This window comes from Lynx canadensis, chromosome D3 (genome assembly GCF_007474595.2).
Source record: "Lynx canadensis isolate LIC74 chromosome D3, mLynCan4.pri.v2, whole genome shotgun sequence".
Classification (NCBI taxonomy): domain Eukaryota; kingdom Metazoa; phylum Chordata; class Mammalia; order Carnivora; family Felidae; genus Lynx; species Lynx canadensis.
In genome coordinates this window covers 63,678,039-63,685,413 of record NC_044314.2, presented here as the reverse complement: position 1 = coordinate 63,685,413, position 7,375 = coordinate 63,678,039, and positions in this window count along the sequence as shown.

Sequence of the window (7,375 nt, the reverse complement as noted above, 5' to 3'; positions counted from 1 at the left end):
TTAATTAAATTTGTTTTATTTTTAAATGTTTTTTTTAATTTTTATTAATTTTGATTTATTTTTATTTTTTAGATCTAACTTCTTTTCACATGCAGACCAAAAGAAACCTAGGATCTAGCTTTCTTTCTTTTTTTAGATGTATTTTTAATTTTTTTTTAATTTTTAATTTTTTGGATCTAGCTTCTTTTAACAAGCAAAGCAAAACCCACGAAGTATCTAGCTGCTTCTTCTTCTTCTTCTTCTTTTTCTTTTTCTTTTCTGGACGAAACGAAAAAATGGAAGCATTCACTTCAAAAGGAAAACAGGATAAGTCACAGACAGGGATTTAATCAATACAGTTGAGGATGATAACATAGGGATGTCAGTGAATCAATACTGTTGAGCATTTTTTCATTTGTCTGTTAGCCATCTGAATGTCTTCTTTGGAAAAGTTTCTATTAATATCTTCTGCCCATTTCTTCACTGGATTATTTTTTTTTGTGGGGGAGGGTTAAGTTTGATAAATTCTTTACCGATCTTGGGTACTAATCCTTTACCTGATATGTCATTTGCAAATATCTTCTCCCATTCCATCAGTTGCCTTTTAGTTTCACTTATTATTTCCTTCGCTGTGCAGAAGCTTTTTATCTTGATGAGGTCCCAATAATTTACTTTTGCTTTTGTTTCCCTTGCCTCTGGAGACATGTCAAGTAAGAAGTTGCTGTGGCCAAGGTCAAAGAGGTTGTTGCCTGCTTTCTCCTCTAGGACTTTGATGGTTTCCTGTATTATGTTTAGGTCTTTCATCCATTTTGAGTTTATTTTTGTGTATGGTGTAAGAAAGTGTTCCAGGTTCACTCTTCTGCATGTTACTGTTTTCCCAACACCATTTGCTGAATAGATTGTCTTTTTTTCAATGGATATTCTTTCCTTCTTTGTCAAAGATTATTTGGCCATACATTTGTGGGACATTTCTTGGTTTTCTATTCTGTTCCATTGATTTATGTGTCTGTTTTTGTGTCAGTGGCATATGGTCTTGATGATTACAGCTTTGTAATATGCTTGAAGTCTGGAATTGTGATGCCTCCAACTTTGGTTTCCTTTTTCAGGATTGCTTTGGCTATTAGGGGTCTTTTCTAGTTCCATAGAAATTTTAGGGTTGTTTATTCTAGCTCTATGAATAATGCTGGTGTTATTTTGATAGGGATTGCATTGAATATGTAGATTGCTTTGGGTAGTATCAACAACTTAACAATATTTGTTCTTCCAATCCATGAACATGGAATATTTTTCCATTTTTTTTGTGTGTGTTTTCTTTGATTTATTTCATAATCTTTCTATAACATTCAGTGTATAGATTTTTCACTTCTTTGGTTAGGTTTGTTCCTAGGTATTTTATGGGTTTTTTTGCAATTGTAAAAGGGATCAATTCCTTGATTTCTCTTTCTGCTGCTTCATTATTGGTGAATAGAAATGCAACCAATTTCTGTATATTGATTTTATATCCTGTCACTTTGCTGAATTCATGCATCAGTTTTAGCAGTTTTTTTGGTGGAGTCATTTGGATTTTCCACATAGAGTATCATGTCATCTGTGAAGAGTGAAAGTTTGACTTCCTCCTTGCCAATTTGGATGCCTTTTATTTCTTTGTGTTGTCTGATTGCTGAGGCTAAGACTTACAACACTATGTTGAAAAACAGTGGTGAAGGTGGACATCCTTAGGAGGAAAGATCTCAGTTTTTCTCCCTTCAGGATAATATTAGTGGTAAGTCTTCCATATATGGCCTTATGATCTTGAGGTATGATCCTTCTATCCCTTCTTTCTTGAGGGTTTTTTAACAAGAAAGGATGGTATATTTTGCCAAATGCTTTCTCTGCATCTATTGAGCGGATCATGTAGTTCTTACTCTTTCTTTTATTAAGGTGATGTCTCACTTTGATTGACTTGCAGATATTGAACAAGCCCTGCATCCTAAGAAAAAAATCCCACTTTATCGTGGTGAATAATTCTTTTAATGTATTTCTGGATCTGGTTGGCTAGTATCTTGTTGAGAATTTTTGCAACTATGTTCATCTGGGAAATTGGCCTGTAGTTCTCCTTTTTAGTGGGGTCTTTGGTTTTGGAATGAAGGTAATGCTGGCCTAGTAGAATGAGTTTCCCATTTTTATTTTTTGGAATAGATTCAAAAGAATAGGTTTTAACTCTTATTTAAATATTTGGCAGAATTCCCCTGGAAAGCCATCAGGCCCTGGACTCTTGTTGGTTGGGAGATTTTTGATTACTGATTCAATTTATTTACTGGGTCTGTTCAAATTTTCTATTTCTTCCTGTTTCAGTATTGGTAGTGTATATGTTTCTAAGAATTTATCCATTTCTTCCAGATTGCCCAATTTTATTGGCATATGATTGTTCATAATATTCTCTTATTATTGTTTATATTTCTGCAGTGTTGGTTGTGATCTCTCACTCGCAATTATATTTACATGGGTCCTTTCCTTTTTCCTTTTCATCAATCTGGGTAGGGGTTTATCAATTTTGCTAATTCTTTCAAAGAACAAGCTCCTGGTTTCATTGATCTGTGGTTTTCATTTCAATATTATTGATTTCTGCTCTAATTGTTATTATTTCCCTTCATTCCACTGGTTTTGGGCTTTATTTGCTTCTCCTTTCCAGCTCTTTTAGGTGTGAGGTTAGGTTGTGTATTTGATACCTTTCTTCCTTTTTTAAGAAGGCCTGGATTGCTATATACTTCTCTCCTATGACTGTCTTTGCTGCATCTGAGGTTTTGGGTTGTCGTGTTTTCATTTTCATTTGCTTTCATGGGCTTTTTAATTACCTCTTTAATTTCTTGGTTAACCCATTCATTCTTTAGTAGGATGTTCTTTAATCTCCAAGTATTCATGGTCTTTCCAATTTTTTTCTTGTGGTTTATTTTGAGTTTCAAAGTGTTGTGATCTGAAAATATGCAAGGTAGATCTCAATCTTTTTGTACTTGTTGTGGGCTGATTTGTGACTCAGTATGTAATCTGTTCTGGAGAATGTTCCATGTACACTCAAAAGAATGTGTTTTCTGCTGCTTTAGGATGAAGTGTTCTGAATATATCTGTTAAGTCCATCTGGTACAGTGTGTCATACAAAGCAATTTTTCCCTATTGTTTTTATTTTTATTTTTTTGTTTTGTTTTGTTTTGCTTAGATGATCTGTCCAATGTTGTAATTGCAGGGTTGAGGTTCCCTACTATTATGGTATTATTATCAATGAGTTTATGTTTGTGATTAATTGACATATATTTGGGTGCTCCATGTTGAGGGCATAAATATTTACAATTGTTAGATCTTCTTTTGGGATAGACCCCTTGATTACCATATACTGCCTTTCTTCATCTCTTGTCACAGTCTTTATTTTAAAATCTAGTTTGTCTGTTATAAGTATGGCTACTCCAGCTTTCTACTGATGACCATCAGCATGATAGATTGTTCACCATCCCCTTACTTTCAAACTGAAGGTGTCTTTAGGTTGAAAATGAGTCTCTTGTAAGCAGCCTATACATGGGTCTTATTTTCTTATCCATTCTAATACCCTATGTCTTTTGATTGGAGCATTTAGTCCATTTACATTTAGAGAGATTATTGAAAAGTGTGAATTTAGTGCCATTGTGTTACTTGTAGAGTTGTTGTTTTTGGCGATGTTCTCTGGTCTTTTCCAGTCTTTGTTGCATTTGATCTTTTTGTTTTGTTTTGTTTTCTCTCCACCCGGAGTCCTACTTAATATTTCTTGCAGGGCTGGTTTAGTGGTCATGAACTCCTTTAGTTTTTGTTTGCCTGGGAAACTCTTTACTTCCCCTTCTATTTTGAATGACAGCCTTGCTAGGTAAGGAATTCTTGGCTGCTTATTTTTCTGATTCAACACAGAATATATCCTGCCACTCCTTTCTGGCCTGCCAAGTTTCTGTGGTAGGTCTGCTGCAAACCTGATCTGTCTTCCCTTATAGGTTAAGGACTTTCTTTCCCTTTCTGTTTTTATAATTCTTTCCTCATCTGTTTATTTTGTGAATTTGACTATGATATGCCTTGGTGATGGTCGTTTTTTGTTGAATCTAATGGGAGTTCTCTATGCTTCTTGGATTTTGATGTCGGTGTCCTTCCCCAGATAAAGAAAATTTTCTGCTATAATTTGCTCACATAAGCCTTCTGCCCCTTTTTCTCTCTCTTCATCTTCTGTGACTCCTATGATTCAGATGTTATCCCTTTTTAATAAGTCACTGAGTTCTCTAAATCTTGTATCATGCTCTATTGCTTTTGTTTCCCTCTTTTTATTATGCTTCATTATTCTTCAATTTTTGTTTTCTAATTCATTGATTTGCTCCTCTGGTTCATCCATCCTTGCCATCGTTGCATCTGTTCAAGATTGCAGGTTGCTTATAGCATTCATAATTTCATCCTGACTAGATTTTATTTCTTTTATCTCCACAGAAAGGGATTCTATGCTTTTTTCAACCCCAGTTTTATTCTTATTATCATGGTTTTAAAGTCTAGTTCAGACATCTTGCTTAAATCTGTGTTGATTAAGCCCTTGACTGTCATTTCTTCTTTTCTCTTTTTGGGTGAATTCCTTTGTTTTGTCATTTTGGAATTTAACAAAACAAAAAATCAAATAAAGGAAGCAAGATCATAGGTGTGTTTTGGCCTGCTTCTTGAAAGAACCTTGACAGAATAGATTGAAAGGGAAAGAAAAAAAAAAGGAAAGGAAAAAAGTTAAGAAAAATTGTAACAATTAAAGAAATATATATGATAAAATAGAATAAAATGAAATAAAGAAAATGAAATGAATAAAAAAATTTTTAAAAATAAAGTAAAAAAAAGAAAAATAATTTTTTCTTTCTTGTATTCAAGAATGAGGAAGAAAAGGAACAAAAATAGAAAAGAAGGAAGCAATTTAAGTAAATACAGAAGCAAAGAAAATGAACAAATAAATTAACCAGCAACTGGAATGAAACCTGAATGAAGTTACATGTAGTTTCCCCTAGAAGGGAAGCTATGAAGCCTTCTATAGTCCATACACTAAGCAGGTGGAGTGACTTGTGCTTGTTTCCTAAGGGATGTGCTTTGAGTGTGTAGTTGGCCAGGACTTGGTGTTTCAGCTCCATTCTCCGCTAGGTGGTGCTACTTAGCTTACTGTAGTGGATCATTGTGATACGCATGCATGTGCGTGTGCATGTGGGTGTGTGGGAGAGGTGGAAATGGCTTCACTCAGCTCCCTAGTCTCTGGCACAGGAACTTCCCACTGTCACCAACCCATGATCAAGCACTCTTCCTTTGTGTCAGACCTCCATCCACTCCCCACCTCTATCCTGTCTGTGTCCAAGCTTTCCACCTGACAAGTGGCACCTCCCTCCAGAGTTTTACCTCAGATGGGGTGGTATTTCAAAACCCCACTCTTCAGAGACCCCTGCAGCCTGTACCCACACTGACTTCTGGGTAAGCATCTCAATGAGCAATGGCAAAATGCTAGCTTGCCCCAGAAAACATCCATGTGATCATACAGTGGCAGAGATTCAGTGATTATGGCAAACCACAACACATAGCCAGCGCCAGGCTTCACTGTACTCTGATGTCTTTGTCCCCATACCAGCAAACATGGCTGATCTCTGGGGTCTGCCAGGACCTTTCCTGTGGAGAGGTTCTATGGTCTTTACCAAATGCACTCCAAGCAGGGGAGCTGCTTCTCCCCCTGTGGCACATGGACCCCTCAGACCCCACTGCCTCTGAAACTTCAGACTCTGTACCTCACTGTTTATAGAATCCTGGTGGTATTGAAACCCTCTCCTTTCCTGCCATCAATGGTTTTGGAGAATAGCTTTCTTGTTCAGTCCCCTGCAAATGTTTTCACTCTTTGTCTCTCTTTCTCTCCACCTACTTTTGGGAGGGAGTGCTTTTCTTGCATGATCCTGGCGTGCTTCACTCTGTCTCTTTCCCTTTCTCTGTCCTCTCTCTGCAAAAACAGCTCCCTACCCTCTGTGTCTTTTCTCTATACCATATACCTGATGAATTCTGTGGCTCAAGTTATGCAGATTGTTGTGTTAATCCTCAGGTCAGTTTCCTAAGTGTTCAAAATTGTTTGGTGATGATATGGCTGCAATTCAGGGACCAGACAAGCTCAGGATCTCCATCCTGTACACCACCTTGGACTTACAAGAGCCAACTTCTAAAAATTTCTTATTGTGGTCATATATCATTTTTAAACCATAGATATTTTTGTCAATCCAGATATTTTTTTTCATGACAGGAGGATATTTTGGTCAAACTCAAATAGGCATCTGACTGATTTTTATTACCTGAAATGTTGTATTTTTAGCCACAGAAGTAAATGTCATAATGTTTACTATGTAGTTTTCCAAAGGTTATATTTGATTGTACCTGTTATATGATGGTAATAAAAGGAAATATTGACTTTTTTTTAGAATGTTTATTTATTTTCAGAGAGAGACATATAGAGAACAAGCAGGAGACAGGCAGAGAGAGAGGGAGAGAGAGAATCCTAAGCAGGCTCTGCACTGTTTGTGCAAACTCACAGTTTGTGAGATCATGACCTGCATAACCAACTGAGCCACCCCAGGCATCCCAGGAAATGTTAACATTTAAAAAAGTATTCTGAATACCTAAAATAGAGCTGAATTAACTAATAATTATTGATATGAGATTCTTAGAATATAAAAATAAAAATCACTATGAAGTCATTAGAATTATAAAGCTAAAAAAGTATTTTAAAAATTCAAATGAGTGGTAGTTATTATGTAAGTTTTTTAGAACTATTTTTCTAATCACATTCTTTTCAATTCATGAGTTTGACTCTTTCATAAATATTCCATTTAAAATTCCTTGCCCATAAAATTTCAATGTCTTAAAAGATATTCATTTAGAAACAAAAACTCTACTGCCTCCAATGAAAAATATATTAATGTCTATGAATTATTTTGTATTTTTTGAAATCTTTCAGCAATTATATCTTTAGTTTGTGAATTTGAGAAGTAGATAATGAGTTGACTCTTTCCAGTGTAGAAAATGAAATCATTCATCAAACTCAGTGAACTACACTTTTAAACAATGAAGTATATGACTAATTGCTTCCTTATCCCATTTTGCTTATAGAACATAAGGGTATAAGTGTTAAGCCATAGATTGTGACAGGACAGACATTGCAATACTGATATCAATACACTCTACTAAGTATGTGGTCAGGTCTTTAAAATTATCTATAATTGGGCTTCCATATTTAGTTTCAACACAAAAGACCTTAGAAGTCATCATTTCCATCTCAACACAAGAAAAATACAAAATCCAAACAAACTGAAAGTCAGTGATATTTCTGGGACAAAAACAAGACACTATATAAAAACAG